Raw genomic sequence first — 21,256 nt, 5'->3', positions numbered from 1 at the left:
TTGAACAGCAGGGGCCAAACACTGCATCACGTACCACGTACACATTAGTTCGAGCAGTTGGTACTTGGTGGTCATCCACTCTTATTGTTCCCTCTTGCTTCTGTAAATATTATGAATTGCCCGCGTTTCATTATAATTTACTCTTTTTTTCTCTTAATTTTGAACATCTTTCACCATTTTACACTATCGAACGCTTTATGCAGATCGACAACTCCTATGGACGTATCTTGATTTTTTTTCAGTCTTGCTTCCATTATAATCCGCTATCTCAAGACTACCTCTGTGGATCCTTTACCTTCCCACAAGTTTCTTTTGAATTCCTCGATGAGCAAGGTAGTACAGTAGCAAAAGCGCAAGACAACCGTCAGGTATAATGATGAAAAGAATCAACATTCTCTGCATCATCCAAGAGGCTGCCAGATTTTTACTCTGGCTTCCCATTTATTCCATTCTCCATCAGAAAAGTACGCAATACCTGACAAAAGAATGTGTCAGTCATATATTTCGAACACGATCCACATTTCTTTCAATTCCACTCAGTGGATCCTATGCAATGGTTTTCCCAGACGATCATCTGTTCATACCCATTGCTTTACCTTTGTTTACTTTTACATCAGACGTCACATTCTCCTTTAATTCAATCTAGATTCAGCCACCATTTCTTCAGGATATTATTTTTATGAAAACAACACAAACTCACGTAAGCAATTTCACAAATATTTGGGTTTTGCATATCAAGGAAGTTTAGTGTAAATTTATTGGTAAAAATTTCGTCACATTTACTTAAGGAATCCTGTAAACTACACTGATCTCAGACAATGACTTTCCATTCTACAGTGCTGTGCATCTGTTACGAAACTATCAACCATCAGCTTGAAAGATGGTGCACATAGTCCACTTTAAACTGTGAGAAAGCCACGTTGTTTACTTCACACATCTTACGGTCTGAAGATGGACGGTGATGGCCGAAATCGCTAATTTACTATCGAAATTGTGTGTGACTACTCCGGAAAATAGATTGATTTCTATAGAGTCAAGGCCAGTGGCACATACACGGGAGGAGCTTTACCCTCATTTACTGCAAATATTAACAGCTAACGTAAGAATACTGTTTTAATGTCATCATATCTATATCCTTTCTCTAAATTTGTCTCTCAAATGACGTTGAAGTCAAGATGATCCGAAATAATTATTTGTCTCCTTGACTAACAAAAATTATCTTGCAAGTCGTCCGGATTAAGTGGTGACTATGCTGAAAGCGGTCCTGCCTTTCTATCGAGTCTGTTACAGTTCCTTACCATATTGGCATGCAGGAACGCGGAAAGCTCGCGAAACATTACGAATAAGTATAGCACTCTGTCTAACAAACGATCCAGATGTTCTCCTTTCTTATGGAGGCACATCTAGAACACTGTTTAAGTGTTTATAAAATGTATCCAGCGGCAGTGTGACATATCGAGTGCTTCGCGAAAAGAAACTTCGACCTATAACTGAATGGTTGTATATCAGTAACCCATAGAATAATAACACTAAATATCTAATATTCCGTGATTTAACAGTCATTATAGCTTCATCAGGCACCACAACAATATTATTACATTTCGCAATACGGTTACTGCGGAAACTTTAGTGGGTGAAATCTGAAGAAAAAGCAGTAAATTAGAGGCTTTAATAGTGCATACACCATTAGTTGACACGTACATATTTAAGTTGTAATTATCACTCCGAAGACTAGGTTGCTGCTGCTTTCCACGTTAGTGTGTCTTGTGCTGTAGTACATAACTACCATACCGAACATTTGTTTGAAGCTGCTTACCGTATCCAAGACGTGGTCTCCCGCAACGATTGTTACCGCTCATTCGCCGTTCTATTACCAAAATGACTATTCCATGATGCCTCCTTATGTGTCCAATCAATCTATCCCTTTTAGGCAAGTTGTACTATAATTCTTTCTTTCTCCCCAATTCGCGTCTGTAGTGCCTCAATAATTACTCAATCTATCCAGATGATCTTCGTCATTCTTACACAGCATTTAAAAAGCTCTTCTTGCCTGCACTGTTGCCCACGTTACACTTGCGTATAAAGCGACACTCAAAATACTTGTAGGAAGAGACTTCATAAAACGTAAGTTTGTATTAAACTGTTACATAGGTTTGTTTTTCATGAAAGCTTTCCTTGCTAGCGTTGGTATACATTTCACAATCTCTTCACCTCTGCCGTCGTCACATATTTGCTTGCTCAGATAGTAAATCCTACTACTTTTACAATCTCGTTGCTTAATCTGATTTCTTCAGCGTCACTGGACTCACTTGGACTAAGTTCCTTTACGTTCATATGTATGCATATAAGTATTCATATGTATAGATCTACTATATACCACATAAATCACGATACAGTGCATGGTAGAGGATACTTTGCATCAAAATTATCGAATCTGCGTCCTACTCTGTTCGCGTAACGAGTAAGGAAAAATGACTGTCTAAATCACTCTAACCGTCATGACCCCCCACTTGATATTTCCGAGAACGCGAAGGATTCATATATAAGTTCTTCGGGAAATTCCGTGATTCAAGTATACAGTAAAAAATTAATGGCTGTGCCTGGGACTATACAGAGCGTGTAATTTCAAACCTCTCTCGTAACGAAACAAACTATGGTAAATGAGCTATTTAGACGTGATACATATTGCCATCAATAACGTTCAGATACCAATATGACAAACAGACTAACATGGTAAGTGCGACTACAATAAGTTTTATTCCAGGAGAGCGGAGATAAGAATGAAAGAGTTCTATTTCAGCGAATGTTCCCTGTTTAACCAGTGGACGCTATGAACATTACCAGGCGTTGGAGACAATGAAGTCAGACGCAAGCCAGACCCGCCGATGCACCATTAGATTTAAAAAAAAATCTCTGTTGTACGATGAAACAATTTAGAAAAATGTCTAACTCCTTTCCGTGTTCCTCTTCAAGCTCGATGTTATACAGCTACGCTGAGCTGTACTTACACGCGCAGTGTAGATAAAATTTGCAGATACCTTTTAAATTATGATTTTGGGTCTTATATACTGCAACTCATTACAACAGCATATTCTGTAAGTCTTTTCTAAGATATGTTCGTATTATCGTTCTCTTGAATGAGTAGAACGTTGCACTGTTATGGATAAATATGTCGTCATAAGTAAGAAAACTTGAACAAGAAACTTGTCATTATGATGCTGAATATTTTAGAATTATGATTTTTTTTGTTCCGGTGCATTGAATGCTTTATTTTACAAACTCATGTTTATGCGATACGAACGGCAGTTCAAAGAGAACAGCTAAATTTTTTTAGCTACTGCGAAGGAGAACATGTTTATACAAGCTGAATTTGAGGGTTACAAATATCATGGAGCTAAGAATGGAGCAGAGACGAGAGGGCAAATTCGCGTGTTTCACTAATCTTCCGATTTTGATACTATCGCTGCTACGGGACAACTTCCTTATCCAAAGAGGCATCGCCGATCCCATTCTTTCTGAAGCAACATTCTTAGAAAAATTCTTTCTGGTTTCGTGAGCGTCCACTACTAAAGCTAATCATCAGAATGACTTCGTAGGAGACGTTAAACAAGAGAGCTCCTCTCTACAGGCCACAGATAAGTCCAGCAAAAAGTCCCAAGCGGCTGGTAGTAAGCACTGGTGACTCCAGTATTGAAGAAGGGTAAAAGAACTGACTCGCAAAATTACAGGCCAATATAGCTAACTTCGGTTTGCTGCAGAATCCTTGAACATATTCTCAGTTCGAATATAACCCACTTTCTTTGAGAAGCTTATGTTCACGAATCAGCATGGTTTTAGAAAGCATGGCTCGTGCGAAACTCAGCTAGCCCTTTTCTCACATGATATGCTGCGAATTGTGGATGAAAGCCAACAGGCAGCTTCCATATTCCAGGAAATCATTTGACACGGTGCCCCGTTGCAGGCTATTAACGTAGGTATGAGCACGTGGAATAAGTTGACTGATACATGAGTGACTCGAAGACTTCTTAAGTAATAGAAGCCAGTGTGTTGTCCTCGACGGCTGGTATACTTTAAAGACATGGGTATCGTCAGGAGCGCCCGGGGAAGTGTGATGGGCCCGCCGTTGTTCACTATACGCGTAAATGAATTGGCGGATGGGTTGGGCAGCAGTCTGCGGTTGTTTGCTGACGATACTGTGGTGTACGGTGAGGTGTCTAAGTTGAGTGACTGTAGGAAGATACAGCAACACTTAGACAAAATTTCTAGTTGGTGTGATGAATGTTAGCTAGCCCTAAATGTGGAAAAATGTAAGTTAATGCCGATGAGTAGGAAGAAACAGCCTTTAATGTTCGGAGACAGTACTGCTAGTGTCCTACTTGACAGAGTCAAGTTGTTTTAATATCTCGGCGTAACGTTATAAATGGTTCAAATGGCTCTGAGCACTATGGGACTTAACTTCTGAGGTCATCAGTCCCCTAGAACTTAGAACTATTTAACCTAACTAACCTAATGACATCACGCACATCCATGCCCGAGGCAGGATTAGAACCTGCGACCGTAGCGGTCGCGCGGATCCAGACTGTAGAGCCTAGAACCGCTCGGCCACACCGGCCGGCCCGTAACGTTGTAAAGCAACATGAAATGCGACGAGCATGTCAGAACTGTAGTAGGGAAGGCGAGTGGTCGACTTCGGTTTATTGGGAGAATTTCAAGAAACACTGGTTCACCTGTAAAGGAGACCACAAATAGGAAGCTAGTGCCACCTGTTCTTGAGTATTGCTCGAATGATTGGGATCCGTACCAGGTCGAATTGAAGGAATACATTGAAGCCTTTCAGAGAGGGACTGCTGAATTTGTTACTGGTAGGTTCGAACAGCACCTAAGTGTTACGGAGAGCCTTCGGGAACTCACATGGGTTTCCCTGGAGCGACGACAACATTCTTTTCGAGAAAAATTATCGAGAAAATTTAGAGAACCGGCATTTGAAGCTGACTGCTGAACGATTATACTGCCACCAACATCCAATGCGCGTAAGCACTACGAAGATACGATAAATTAGGGCTCATTCTGAGGAATATAGACAAACGTTTTTCCTTGGCTCTACTTGCGAATAGAACAGGAATAGAAATGACTAGTGGGGAACAGGGTGCACTCCGTCACGCACCGTAGGGTGCCTTATTGATGTAGATGTAGATCTAAAGAATTGTACTTAAAAGTAAGGAAACTAAATGCAGAATGATGCTGATTAACCCAACGGAACCCTACTATGTAGGTTCTCTAGTGAGCTATGGCAGAAAAACAGAATACGGTAACAACAAAGTATCGCAGGATTCAATTTTTTTGCATACTTCCTAAGATACGAAACGTGCCTCAGACATAGGTTGATCTCAACGGCGAAGGAGAAGAGCTTAGATGCGAGGAGCGAAGAATACAGACGCTATCGATACGATCTGTCATAATTCTGCAGTTTTGTTAAAGCATAGATCATTTCCCAACACAGATACACTATCCAAAATATCTCAGAATATTTAGATGAAAAACGGAGATTAACTATGGTAATACATATTTGTATTTTCAGTATTAAATGAGAATAATTAGATGTGTTTTACTGAGGCTGGGACGTTTCATTTCTCCGGAAGAATTCTGTGTAACGATGGTAATAAAATTATCATCCCATCAAACTTTACAGTAACTTGTATTTAATCTCCAAATGTGTCAGCGTAAGAGAAGGTTCCGTTACCACAGCAAGGAAAATAATTTTCTTGTACTTAGCTTAGTCTAAGGATGCAACATTATTTTCTGGTACAATGTGGAAAATCGTTTGTCAAAACGTAAAGTGAGTCTGCTGTATACTCTTCCCGAATTATCAAATCTGCACTTAAAAGACATACAGACAGACTGACACACTGACTGACAGTAGATAATAGCACGTACCATGTATCCGGTCGCCATGAAGATATCCACTATCCCCATAAAATACAACTACTAATATATAAACTATTTGCCATAAATATAGTGATTAAAAAACAATTCTAGAGCAATATACGAGTACATTAAGAGCAAGAAAAATTTTAATTAAATTTTTTTTTTTTTCCAATAACCTGGTTATCAACAAGAAGCGTTGCAGTGAAAGTGAATACTCAACGTGCTATGAATTCAGTCTGCCTCCAAACTATGAAATTTTTCAAGAGTACCAAACGCAATGTAACTGAGTATCAAGGGAATTGGTGGACAAAATGACGGACACGTGTTGTTGTTGTTGTGGTCTTCAGTCATGAGACTGTTTTGATGCAGCTCTCCATGCTATTCTACCCCGTGCAAGCTTCTTCATCTCCCAGTTCGTACTGCAGCCTACATCCTTCTGAATTTGCTTAGTGTATTCATCTCTTGGTCTCCCTCCACGCTGCCCTCCAATACTGATGATCCCTTGATGCCTCAGAACATGTCCTACCAAACGATCCTTTCTTCTAGTCATGTTTTGCCACAAACTCCTCTTCTCCCCAATTCTATTCTATACCTCCTCATTAGTTATGTGATCTACCCTTCTGATCTTCAGCACTCTCCTGTAGCACCACATTTCAAAAGCTTCTATTCTCTTCTTGACCAAAATATTTATCGTCCATGTTTCACTTCCATACATGGCTACACACGATACATATACTCTCAGAAATGACTTCCTGACACTTAAATCTATACTCGATGTCAACAAATTTCTCTTCTTCGGAAAAGCTTTCCTTGCCATTGCCAGTATACATTTCATATCCTCTCTACTTCGACGATCATCAGTTATTAGGCTCCCCACATAGCAAAACTCCTTTACTACTTTAAGTGTCTCATTTCCTAATCTAATTCCCTCAGCATCAGCCGAGTTAACTCGACTACATTCCATTATCCTCGTTTTGCTTTTGTTGATGGACGGACACGTATTATTCATAAAGGTTTATCAAACGATTTTGCAATGAAATCAACGAGAGTCGTCAAATGCTCGCGGTTACTTTTTATAATGCGTCGTGACACTACCTGAGCAAATGTTTTCCATAGGCTGTTCGTTGGAAGTAATTGAGACTGTTCATCTAGTTGTTACAGGCTTTCCACTTTCCGCTGTCTTCATATGTACTATTTTTGTCACATATCTTTCGCATACACAGAAAAATACGGATTATTCATAATGAATCTGTGACACTGTGTATTGTTTAAGATGGACTGGTACGATTTCCTACTTTAACGAGAGCTAATAAGAAATTATTTTTGATTTCACTAATTCGATAGTGGCTAGAGGAGGTTGCAGGCGATACTCTGAGATGCAGATGTTGCCACAAGAATTCGTGGTAAGCTGCATCAAAGCAGTCAGAAGACTGATGACACAAAAAAAAAATAAAAATAAAAAATAAAAAAAAAATTAAAAGGAAAGAACTTCTGCGCTTTTGTAGGAAGTAATTCAGTCATTTTCTCGTTACTCCGTAGCTAGTGCAAACTTACTTAAGTAATGAATTGTATTTCAAATATTGCGAGATAGTAGAAAAGGAGAAGGAATATTGTAGCAAACTTGGCGTTGAGTTTCTCATTACATTTAGGGTTAAGTGGTACTACTAAAGTAGTGTATTGTGTGGATACAGAGTAAATCGTTGATTCTTTATATGGATACCATTTAGAAGTCATCATCTCTACATATTTTGTTTCGGTTGTGACAACGTTCTTGTTTTTGAAAACGACTATTATTAGAGGCAGTTATTTTGTCTCCGAAATATTTATAACTCAGTAACAGTACATACCTTTATTATTGTAGCTTTTCTCATAGTTGAGAGATTTCTCATGTGCACGAATCCCCATTCAGTAAAATAGCAAATCCAAAGTGTATACTTAAAATCAGTCGATGGAATAAGGCTGATTTGCAGTCCAATAGAAATATGTCAGTACCGTTTTCCAACATAGAAGTGTAGGTGTATTTCACTTTTAGACTGCTTCCTGCATCCACATCAGCAGGGTTGCGCTGTTGTCTCACAGTAGCCTCAAAGACGGAGTTTAAATCCAAAGGAGTAGAGGGGAGGGGGGGGAGGGGGAGGGGGAGGGGGTAGCCAATGCTGATAAGTTACATGGTTCACGGGTCTTTAGAAGGCACTGTTACCCGCTGACGTTGTTATAATAAGGCAAAAGTGAACATACTTACTGTACTAATTGCATGATCAGCAGAAATAACAAAAGTAGAAGGAACACATGTAACGAAACGAAAGAAACTCTGTGCAAAACACCAGAAAATGTAATACATTCATTCGATGAGTATGTGGTAAACGACAGATATTGTATTGTATTGTATAATACTGGATGGACAGTCACATTTATTTTCTCAGGATCGTCTGGCAGTTTCTAAGGTTTTTCCCATATATTTAGCCTTGGTCGACTATTAGTTCCTACATATTTTTGGTAGTAAGATATTCACTGAATTATTAGGCATCTTTTTTTTTCCACTGCATCCAGTTGAATCTCTTAGAGAAACGGATGGACAATCTTTGACACTATTAGCTAGCGTCGTTCCCCCTTCATTGGAGTAAACCAGACTTAATTGCTCAGTGTCGTCAAGAATGACGATATACTGGAACTACCACTACTGACACACAAGACCAAGTCGAACGTTAGTTTGGTGGGAAATGTGTACATTTCCCATCTGCCTGACGTCCGACTGGGAGCCTCTTCTGAACACGTTACGTGAAACAGTAACAAACATGGTTCAAATGGCTCTGAGCACTATGGAACTTAACATCTGAGGTCATCAGTCCCCTAGAACGTAGAATTACTTAAACCTAACTAACCTAAGGACATCACAACACCCATGCCCGAGGCAGGATTCGAACCTGCGACCGTAGCAATCGCGCGGTTCCCGACTGAAGCGCCTAGAAACGCTCGGCCACAGCGGCCGTGCGAAACAGTAACAAGCAAGAAGAGAAGTACTGATGCAAAAAAGTCTGTAAGAACGATTCACTGCTGCAGAATATAGTAAGCAAGAAACTGCTTCTTTAGCCATGCAATTGCTAAACAGTATTATCGTATGAATGCGTGGTTGACGTAGGAACATTAAACGTGCAAGAAACCACCATGTCGCTTTAATGGATTTTGCATAGATAAAAAATCGTAATAGCCAATGAAGTGACGATTCGTTGGTGTTAGGGGAAGCTCCAGTATCTAGATGGCGCTGATTAGGAAAGAAAAAAAAGAAGGAAATCTGATAAGACTGCGACAGCATGTACAACGTTGAAGCAACTGTACAGAATAGTAACCTACTTGCGACACGCGTACTGCATTAGAGTGGAAGTTCGGAGTTTTCTTATAGTTCAGTTGAACGTGTGAAGAACATGCTTCAGAATGTATGACGAATGTATCTGGAAAGTGTCGAGCAAATTTTCAACGTAATATTTTGTGCTGAATGACAACTGACGACACCATACAATAAGTAAAAGGTAAATATCTACGTGTTGTGAAGTGGCAGACTACTGTTATGGTGAAAAGCAGTAGATGTAAATGTTTCCAGCTGTCATGGTGGCAAAGTGGTTGCAGCGTACCTATGAAACAAGCTCGAGGAGATTACGTGAATGTTAAAAATAGTACTGTACGTCTCATGTGCAATTTAGTGTCTATGGTAATCCGCAGATATTTATGTCGAGTCTCTACACTTTTCTTAATCTTGATTTAATACAGTATTACAATAGTTATCACAAGCCTACAGTGCATGTACAGCTACGCAGTCTATGTTTTAGGTCTTGCCTATTTTCTAATAGTATAGTACATCATTATCCAATAGGTAAAAATTATAAACGTGCAGAATATCCGCGTGACCGCTACGGTCGCAGGTTCGAATCCTGCCTCGGGCATGGATGTGTGTGATGTCCTTAGGTTAGTTAGGTTTAAGTAGCTCTAAGTCTAGGGGACTGATGACCTCAGATGTTAAGTCCCATAGTGCTCAGAGCCATTTGAACCATTTTTGCAGAATATCCATAAGAATATAAATTAAGACTGTAACACAGCAATTTACATTATAACAAGTATTAACTACGGATTCCATACTTACTAGAGAAATGACTTACTGAAGATATCATCAATTTTCGTTACTACAGCGAAACGCTTTGCAAAAACGGTAAGAGTACGGTTACTGGAAAGGCTGAACGGTAGTATAATGAGCGACAACAGCAAAACAAAACATAGCTCCGAAATCGACATTTCGACCTACTTTTGGGAACTCTCCAGATGCACTGAAAGTGAGTGAGGCGTACGTAACATTATTGTTAGGCACGGTATAATGATACAGGGCGCGGCGTTAGCCGACGGCGGCAGCGGCGGGCCACAGTACCGGTAGCGGCATGACCAAGTCCCGTATGCAGCATAGCATCAGGTTAACCTGCGCGAAATTTTCAACATCGTTGCTGCTCATGGTCGTTCATCCGGAAAATATATGTTAATTTGAAAGAGCAATTACCTAATTCAAATCTGAATGCTTTCCCCACAGACAACTTCAGAAATAACAACACACAGTTGTTGCACTGCGATTTGACAGTCCGTCATTTGCTATCGATTAGCTGCATTTCTCCACAACGTTAAGGGAACTAAATGTTATATTCCTTTTGAGTTACGATATGTGTCTGTCAGTCATATTCAGTTCACTATAGAATGGCAATTTCTCATTTGAAATCTACTAAAGGTCGCTCGAATTTGGTAAGTGTTCCTGTCTCTGTCACGCATTGAAGTCTCCAAATCCGGAAGCTGTTGTTGGCCTGTGTTCAACGTAATGTATTACATTCAGTCGCAGAAGCAGTAGTTTTAAATACTTTCAGGTTCTAAATGAAGGCAATTGCCTAGCAATTCAGAATAATAATAGTATGGACAGTAAAAGAATACACACTGAAAGCGCAAAAACTTCGTCCGTTTTCGACACAGAACCTCAGCAGAAATAGATTTCTGCGCAGAAACAATGTACAGATGAATTGTTCCTAAAGATTACAATGTACGGTATACAAATAACACTAAGAATAATTGATAAAAAGTTAATCACTTATGGGTATAGTACCTTATCCTGTTATCTATGTGAAAGCTGGGACTGCGTCGGGAAAATACTGCATTCCTCTCTTGGACATTCGCCACGTCGATTCAGCCAGGGATGTCTTGCACAATACAAATAAATAAATCAATGAAAAGTCTCACGATCGAGCTATGAATGTACGGGCAATCAATGTCTTCGACACTTCAGGACGATAGAAAGTCTTAAATAATTTTCACACCTGTTGCTACTACATTTGTCAATAAAGCGTGCTGGCGGGACGTGAACGGGCAAATATCGGTGCAAACTTGTATACTGGCTCTGAGAGGCGATCGGAATAATTTTTGTGGTAGTTCACTATATGTACATATGTATTTTCTCGATAATTTTCAGTACTTTACGCGTAATTGTTATTCACACGCAGAAAACTACGCGGCTTTAATTACTCGTACGACCGATACTAAGATCAGTAAAAAAGCGATGGAAATGTTTGTGTCTTGGTCATGCGTCGAAGTCTCCTCTGCCGCGCTTGTTGTTGGTGCCTGTTCACCGAAACTTGATACGACGCGTCCTGAGTCACGCCCTCGCGTAGACCGGCCAGCGCCCAACGTTCCCGCGGCGCCTACCGCATCGACACTGACTGGACTGGAGGCTGGCTGGAGACGGGGCGGCGGCGGCACGCGCGCAGCATCCAGCGGGATGTGGAGCCGGTCCCCCACTCCGCACCGCACCGCCGCACCGCACCGCACCTCACCGATCCGCTGGCAGTCCGGAGAGGCGGGCCGCAGTAGGCGTGCGCTCGCGCTGCACGCGCCCGCCGCAACGCGCCGGTGGCACGCTTGCGCTCCACTCATTTCACGTGTGTCTGGCAGCGTACACTGGTGCCGGCGGAAAAGGCAACTGAAAGGGCAGCAAAAAGAAACCTACTGTTTATGTTCTCCTGTTAGACACAGATACCCATGTACACAAATAGTGGGAGAATAACCGGCAGATGGTTCTATGAAAGAAACTGTTATGAACTGACGAAACTACCATCGTGAGAGATGGTTCTTCTCCAGGAGCACCTTCCATTCGCCATTGCGGATTGCAGCAAAACGTCTCCAATGTTTACGGTATAGACAGGCACTGTCGACTTAGCTATGGCACCGCGATCTTTCGACGATACCATTGAAATATTCTGCCATTCACATGAAGTGACCTATGGGAGATACGGAAAATCTGTGAGTAATTTTGTTTGCTCTGAGAGAAGACTGAGTGGATACTATAACACGTAAAAGATTAAGTCACTTTATTACAACATACATAAATTACTTAAGTGCACAATCCGTTACCACAGGAATGTCACGAGTATTTACATCTGTCTCTGAACATTGACGTATCACTTGACACAGACAAAATACAAGTCTCTCACTCAGTGTACATTTCACAATAATTTTTGATAGTTTTCTACATGATACACTGATCGCACGGCTGGCCTAATAGAAGACGATGCAATCGTCTTAGTCGATGATCGTGGACTAGTGCTGAGCGGTTCTGTGCTAGGCTGAAGTAGAAGGGCCGATGTGGTAAAGTAGCGAAACGTTTCTGGGAGTGGTTACGGCAGTGTCGTTCATTCGTCTCTGCGGCCTGCAGAGACTATCTTTTCTTGTGTCTGCGATGTAAGGTCCTACTTTGCTTTGGCGCCTCGTTCTTCAGAGGACTCCACAATTTGTTATCAGAAGAAAGAAATGTAAGAAAGGAATTACTGAGTATTGAAAGCAAGTAACTCAAAGCGAAAATATCTGAGTGCGAACTTGAACGACCAAACGAGTATTTAGAGTTGCTCAAGAAAATGTTCTTCGGTGCTGGATGCGGGTCAATTCCGGAAGCAGGACGCGCAGTCAGTAGTCTGCTCTTACCCGCAATAACTACTGCTAGCTATGAGTGGAAATCCCCATTTTTTGAGATTACATTTCGGTATTCCAATTCCATAGCGTAGGCAGTGAAGTGCACACTCAGTAGTCTACTTCTCCTTGTGTCCAGGGCGGATGTTTCCGGATTGTTGAGGTCAATGAATGTCGTTTGCAACTTGTCCTTTCCACATTCTTGTCGTATTCTGGATGTAGTAAATTACGAGATATTGTTGGTATTTTATGAGGGTTTTCCTGGAGGTTAATCTCTGAACGTCTGTTACTTAGTCATGTAATGGACAGCTAGGTTTGTATCTCCCTCTTGATCCTCTTGGCAAGCAGTTCCATACCTTGACCACCGGTTAGGTGTGAAACGTCCCCTTTGAACAATTATGCACGGGACTGTGCTTAACCTGACACACAATGTTTTTAGCGCAACGCAATCTGACTTTCAAAATTCCCTACTAAAGAATGGCCCTGACTAACGTTAAACTATACCTTTCGCAAATCACTTACCTCACAAAAATCTCCGCTGCTCAAGCTACTGCAATACAGCGAGCGCCACTACTGCCAGCTAAATAAAAGATTCAAACTATGGAAGGCACTAACTACTGATAGGGATAGTTAGCAAATGAAAGATATTAATAGAGAACAAACAATGTATTTACCTTAATATCATCACAAGTCATAATATATATATCAGTTCATGACAAATTGCAAACCTCCGCCATCTCTCTCCCCACATCCACCACTGCTGGCGGCTCACCTCCAACTGCGCAACGCTACGCGCTGTTCACATCCAGCTGCCTAACACTACAATGGCGAGTATTACAACAATGCAAAGCAGCCACAGACTGCACACAGCACAGCCAGTGATTTTCATATTGAGCGCTACGTAACGTTGCCAATAAGAAAACATAAACAGCCTACTTACATAGAGAAAACATAACAGCCTACTTACATAGCCCCCATGCTCCCCACAAAAATTTTTACAAATTGGATGGGGCAGTGGCCAATACAGATTTGAAAAAAATTTTTCATAATTACAATAACAAATATATAAAATGCACACACTTATTGATACAACGTTGGTCAAAAGCTCAAATTTTCTCACAGTCCCTAAAGACAGTCCTAATCGTACATAACAGGAGAATAGCAGTGTTTGTCTCAAAGTCTGAGCAGTAAAAGAAAATGCACACGGAAGTAGTGGATTTCCATGCAGTCTTGAAGAAGTAGTGTTGTCCTTCCAATGGAAAGACAGTGCTGACTCTCGACATGCTGACAGGTAATGGGCCACAACAGAGCAAACCCACAGCAGAGTCATTCGAAGTTTGGAAGAATATTGGTAGGTAGGTCATCACAGAGCAGACCCACTGGAGTCCTGGTAGAGATTGTGGTATTGGTGGGCCACCAGAGGTGCAGACCCACTGCAGTCCTTGCAGAGATAATGGTATTGGTGGGTCATCATAGATGCAGACCCACTGTAGTCCTTGTAGAGATAATGGTATTGGTGGGCCACCAGAGGTGCAGACCCACTGTAGTCCTGGTATAGACGGCCAGCAGCCATCCGTTGCGACTGTGCAGGTGCACAATCACCATCGAAGATTCTTGCAGAGAATATAGCAAGTCCATAAACCACCACTTGTGCACTCACAACGTTTTTGGAATTGTCCTTAGAACCAACAATGCTGTTATCCAGTCCCTTGCTGAGTTATTAACACACGTGCAAACACTAACAGTCCCTACTTCTCACATATTGTCCACATACTATGACCAGCAGAAACGTGTGCAGTGAAATGTAACTAACAAGTTAATAATGTCATGAACTGGTGACAATTACAATTTTATAACATAAGAATACAATTACAAAGGTACAAAATACATAATTAAAAACATAATAATACAGATAACATTTGTAGTACAGGCTTTACAAAAGAATAGAAATAAACATATACATCAGTGTTACAAAAATAGTGACATAAGTACATACATAAAATAATGAGAATAGTTTTCGAAACATTAATTTCACACATGAACATTGAAACAGAACAGAATTGTAAACAACTTTACAAAGAAAATAACATATTATTAATGCAACTTATATTTGAGGATAACAGTATTCCTCCTCATAGTGAATATAGCTTAGTATTAGAAGAGAAAAAAATTCTATGAAACAGTACACAGAGACAGGAAGAAAACAAATACTCAAGGGTACACAAACACATAGTGGGATAACACCAATAGGAAAGGACAGGGTTCATTTTCAGTGTAACATGTGGTACTGCAGTCCAACCCAAAACTTCATATATCTTTCCTCTTATTTCAACATTTGTTTCCACCAAAAAAAAATTCTAACTAAGCATGCTTTCTGTGTTTATATGTTCACACATCTCTTACCTCATTTTTATTTTCCATTATCTTACCTCATCATTTATTTCCAAGAAAATCCTACCTAAACCTGTTTTCTCAATGCATTTCTTCCAATTCATCGCAACTCATTCTCTTAGAGGCTACCCCCTCTTAAGCTAACTTAAATCTACTGAGCTCAGATGCTAAACTAAGGGACGAGGCAATGCAGCAGCACATAAAACAATTAACACAACCAGCAATGACAAAAAATGCAAATTGGCAAAGCTAGCAGCATAAATGAGCAAAAGTCAAATTCAATAACACTATGCCTCGCAAACAGCAGCAACTTATACCTAAACATGACATAGCGCAAGCAGAAAAAATATTACAGTAAAAACAACAATGCAGATAAAGGAAATGTATATTCACATCTTAATATCTATGTAATTAAAGTGGTGCACCACAACAACTGATTGTAAAAAGAAATATTACCATGTACTTGAAAAGAAAATTATGTGTTACTGTTACTACTTCCTTCTTATTGTTCTTTCCTTTCCAAGTGCTCCTTTTTTTAAAGAATGTGGATCATAAAATAATTATTTAATAGATCTGTTGACAGAAAGTGTTCACATTAGCAAATGCATTTCATTTTATAAAAGCAGTGCTGCAACACAGCTGAAAAACAGGTATCAAATGAAATAAGCAACTATGAAAAGCAAAGCATAAAAATATCATTCAGTAGTCATGTGACATTTCATAAGTTAGTAGCTCTCAACTCTCGTAGAAAGACGCTTGTCGTAATCAGGTGTGCAGATGTACGAATATTTCCCATCAATTCATAAGCATTTCAGTAATTAGCACAAAGTGCGAGTAATCATATGTTTTCAAGTAACGAGGGTGTCGCATTAGCGATGAAAGGCACACCCTAATGGCTTGTTCTCCAGGTGTTTGACACGTCCCACGTCCCCTTTTTTTTTTTCTACCTGTGCCGCTGAAAAGGGCTCGCAATAATGGCTTTTTCTCCAGGCGTCTGACACAGCCGGGTGCCCGCGACGCATTACGTGCAGGTGGTCACTTAACTTTCGTACGGAAATATTTACGACAGGAGATTCTGCTACCGTTGCAGTCTCATTTAAAAATATTTCACAGGTCAAGAATTAGCGTTGCAAATCTGTAGAAACAAAATCCTATAAATATAAGTGTCCAAAAAAAGAATATTCGTCAGCATTGTGATACAGTCACACATTTCATAACTCTTAAAGTACGTTTCTTGGTTTCCAACATCCTTTTCATAAATCAGAGTCCCTAAACACTACTCATTATTACTTACCTCATTATACATATACATATTCGTCGACACTTCTTCAATATTTCATCGTGAGAAATACGTAGCATAATAAACATTCCTCAACAACATAATACACATCGTCGTCGTAATAATAACATCATAACACTTCAGTCAAATCTCAAAATCGTCGTAACTTCCTCCAATAATTAAAAAAATTCTCTGCTCATGTCAAAAGTGTCATCTGCCTCAAACGTACTTTAAAAATCATAATCCCTTTACCAAATACATCATTCAAAGCTCTCATAGTATCACAATGATTCCGAAAAAATATGAACAGTTTACAAAGTACAGACAAAATACAGTTTCATAAGTGTGAAGTTATCCAACTGTGTAATTACGTAAACATCTGTCACTGATGTAGTAAAAAAAATGTTTATCTCTCAGTTAAATGATCAGATAGCTGTGTAATTTGTGTGTTAGAGAAATATGGTACCGATGTGTAAAGTTGTATAAGCAAATACCACATTAGCTAGGGTTCCTTGTGGTTGCCACACACATGGTACACAAAGTAAGTGTGTACCCCCCTGAGGATTAATGTAATTATACCCTCAGGTGTTACAGATTACAGCAATGAAATGAAATGTATCACTGAAAACTTTCTTTGTAATTCAAAAATCTTTAAAAATAAATGTTTTAAGTACAAAATTAATCACTGAAATGCGTGTCCTGTAGCGCTAAATGTGCATAATCTCTGTGAAAGTGTCGTAGTTATTTTCCTCCAAAAGCTAAGTTCTGCAGAAGCCAATGTACTTACCTCATGATAAACAAAAGTGAAATGCTTTGCGTAGAGATATCTTAGTTATTACGCTTATTGTTGTGATGATGAAAGTACTGTGCTGTAACGTATTGTTGTGCTATGGAAAAGGCTGTCTCCTTGTAGCTATACCACAAAAGTTACTAATAAAACATGTTTTGATTTCCAGAAGAATTCAGAAAACTGTGCAGATATAAAACAGATACACCGCAAAAGCAACATTGTAAATTGTCACTCATTAGTAGCGTCGTGATAAAAATCGTGTAGCTGTCACATAAACTAACCTCTGTGTCATCTGGTATCTCTCAGAAAGCACTTTAAATTCAGAATGTATTTTCAAATAAACCAAAATGTTGCATTAAAATCTCATTAGCAGTACCAGATATAATGTTATTTTTCTCGGAGCCAGCCGGCGCACGTGTATGCCTGCCGTGCGAGTCATTGTCTGTCTCTTTGTTGCCGCGCGTCGTTACTGGGATTTGGAGACCTAACTTCTACAAATTCACCGTGACGAGAGGGCCCTGCTCTGTTTGAATCCCGCCAGTTCTGATGCAGTTCAGGTCTATCGTTACGATCATATCGTCTGTCGTCATGTCGGTAGATGCCATAGTTTCTTTCTTGTCGGTCACGTGGTGGAGAATTTCTCCCTGAATCGAAACTGCGCGCTGGACCGTTGCGTCTAAAGTTATTCTGTCTCCCCTGATAATATTTATTTTGGTTCCCATATTGTCTGTTTCTCTGATTGTCTCTGTGATAGTCATTACCACGGAGAGGTGATCTTTCCCTGTAGTTATTACTACTCTGCCAACGGTTGTCATACGGGTGGTGTCTATTTTGGTCACGATTTGTGTTGTGAGAATAGCCTTGTCGTGTAAAGTTATTACTTCTTTCATCGCGGAATTGCGACGGATGTGACCTGTAATTGCTGTGTTCCTGGTTTCGCGTTCCGCGATTGTCAGTGTCAATTTCTAATTCTTGTAAGAGTCCCTGAAATGCTTCAATGTCGTCTTTGCAACGTCCTGCCAAAATAATATGTCGTAAATGCTTAGGCAGTTTGATTAAGCAAATGCGGATGAGTTCTGAGGGGCTGTATGGGTTTAAAAGATACTGATTCTTATGCAACATGTCTTCAAAATATTTCATAAGACTGGAAAATTCAGATTGTTGGAAACGTTTCATCATTATGATGCTATGTTTTACACGGTCTTGTGTGGCTTGAGACCAATATGCTGAGAGGAAGGCATGGTAAAACTCTCCTTCACTGTGGCAATCGTGAATTACCGATCGCATTCTTACAGCTGGTTCATTCTCTAAGTAGCCACACATAAATTCTAATCTGTGTTCCAACGACCAGTTGGGAGGAAAACAATGAGAGAATTGATGGAGCCATGCTTGTGGATGAATGTCGTTGCCAGAATTCTTAAATGTTTTGAATTTACGTGTAGTAATGAACAGCTTATAGTCAAAATCATCATGTCGGCGAGTCGCATATCGGTCATTGTTAGGTCGTGTCGGCCGTTCCCTCTCAAAATTCGGTGCACATTCCCAATTTCTTTCATTACTTCCGAAATGCCCTGTGTTATTATTTTGTGGCTTTTGCGTATTTCTAAGTTCCTCTTCCCGTGTTGGAGCGCGAGTGTCTTCTGAAATACGTAATTCTTGTATTACTTGTGCCAACTGATCTTGCACTTCCCGGATTTCTCTTTTGTACTGTGTATTGATTTGATTTTGATTTTGTTTGAATTTCCTAATTTGTTCGCTCTCTTCTGTGTTATTAAAGACTACCGGTTTTGTGTCATTCAGATTATCGTCTACCTTCGTAGATAAATTATTTAGCTGATCCGAAAGTTCAACTACTTTCTCTGATAATGAACTAATTTCCTCCATGTGTCTTTCTACTGTGTCCTTTAAGTTTTCCTGAGTTTTTGCAAGTTGCGTAACCGAATCGGTAGATGCAACTGAGTCAATTTTAGCTTGCAAGGTCTCATGATTTTCATGAACAATAATTTGCAGTTCTTTTATGGCTGCTTCGTGATTCTGTAATGCATTTTCATGCCGCGAAAAAATAGGTTGAAAATGCTCACAAATTTGTGTTTTTACGTCGTTACAGACTTTTTGACATTTCGATTCGATTTTATGCAACTCAGTAGTTAAATCTTCACGTGTTTGTTCAAGTGTGGTGTCTAACTTTTGAAGATTTTGTTCCATTGTGTCTAACTTTTGAAGCTTTTGCTGTGTTTGTCTCTGATTTTGTTCCATTGTGTCTAACTTTTGAAGCTTTTGCTGTGTTTGTCTCTGATTTTGTTCCATTGTGTCTAACTTTTCAAGCTTTTGCTGTGTTTGTCTCTGATTTTGTTCCATTTGTTGCATTAATTGCAATAATAATGTATTAGTGTCTGGAATCTGTTTCTCTACGCTTTTCGGCAGTGCATTTGCACCGACAACATTCACATTTTGACAAGCAGAAAATGTGTCTTGACTTATTTGAGAAAACGGTGATGACCCAAAACCTGAATCTACAGTATTTGCGAAATTGTGTCCTGTCATTTCGGATTCCTGAGGCGAGCTGTTGCCGACCGATCGATCGATAATGCTTCCCTCTTCACTAATTGTTTCACTGTCCGTGCCATTGTTTGCCGCCTGCTCCATTTCCCTATGAACAGTTACCAAATTACTACTTTGAATGTCTGTTAATTCATTACTCTGCGGCGCTAACACACTGCCTTCGTCTTCACTGTCATTTCTCAGTTTACTTTGGAGCCTAGTGTTACGTTTTTCACACGCCATAATTGTCACAATATTTCACACGATAACACAGAAAAACACAATTTGAAGAGCAAAAATAAGAGAACACATTAACATAACACTGAAAATAATATCTAGTTAATTACAGCTGCGAAATACTTGGTGCAAATCTACATGCATGCCACAACTGTTTTACTGTACAACAATGAAAGGCTACAACTACAAAGGAGATTCTCTCTACAATTACGCGCTAGCAATAAACAAAAGCTACACTAAATACACAAACTACAAGAAAAATCAGAAGATTCCAGTGAGGTATCCTAGGCTAAGGGTCGACATATGAAACGTCCCCTTTCAACAATTCTTACATGACTGTGCTTAACCTAACACACAATATTTTTAGCGCAACGCAATCTGACTTTCAAAATTCCCTACTAAAGAATGGCCCTGACTAACGTTAAACTATACCTTTCGCAAATCACTTACCTCACAAAAATCTCCGCTGCTCAAGCTACTGCAATACAGCGAGCGCCACTACTGCCAGCTAAATAAAAGATTCAAACTATGGAAGGCACTAACTACTGATAGGGATAGTTAGCAAATGAAAGATATTAATAGAGAACAAACAATGTATTTACCTTAATATCATCACAAGTCATAATATATATATCAGTTCATGACAAATTGCAAACCTCCGCCATCTCTCTCCCCACATCCACCACTGCTGGCGGCTCACCTCCAACTGCGCAACGCTACGCGCTGTTCACATCCAGCTGCCTAACACTACAATGGCGAGTATTACAACAATGCAAAGCAGCCACAGACTGCACACAGCACAGCCAGTGATTTTCATATTGAGCGCTACGTAACGTTGCCAATAAGAAAACATAAACAGCCTACTTACATAGAGAAAACATAACAGCCTACTTACAGGTGAAGATCGATATAGGCTTGTAACAAAACTTACTTCTTTCACCATAAACAACATTTGTGTTCATATGTATCTCTGTGTACGTGAAATTCGAGAGACTAAAAAATGGAAAAGACTCCATATTGAATGTCGATGTCCTCTAACAGAAGGTAAGTGGCACTGGTCTAGACAATATGAACCTGTCGCTGGTCTGCTACCGCATCATTTACCCCAGACG

General features: G+C 39.9%; 1 protein-coding gene across 1 annotated transcript in view; it reads right to left on the bottom strand.

The window, feature by feature from the left end:
* LOC126457311 (helix-loop-helix protein delilah-like) overlaps positions 1-11,645 on the bottom strand; it is a 170,813-nt gene extending 159,168 nt beyond the window's left edge. Inside the window, exon 1 of the mRNA XM_050093543.1 lies at positions 11,054-11,645. The gene's annotated coding sequence lies outside the window, so the exon portion shown is untranslated. The remainder of the gene's footprint in view (positions 1-11,053) is intronic.
* Between the last annotated feature and the right edge of the window lie 9,611 nt (positions 11,646-21,256).

Source organism: Schistocerca serialis, chromosome 1, assembly GCF_023864345.2.
Source record: "Schistocerca serialis cubense isolate TAMUIC-IGC-003099 chromosome 1, iqSchSeri2.2, whole genome shotgun sequence".
Classification (NCBI taxonomy): domain Eukaryota; kingdom Metazoa; phylum Arthropoda; class Insecta; order Orthoptera; family Acrididae; genus Schistocerca; species Schistocerca serialis.
The sequence above is the reverse complement of the archived record's forward strand: the minus strand, read 5'-3'. Positions and strand labels throughout refer to the sequence as shown.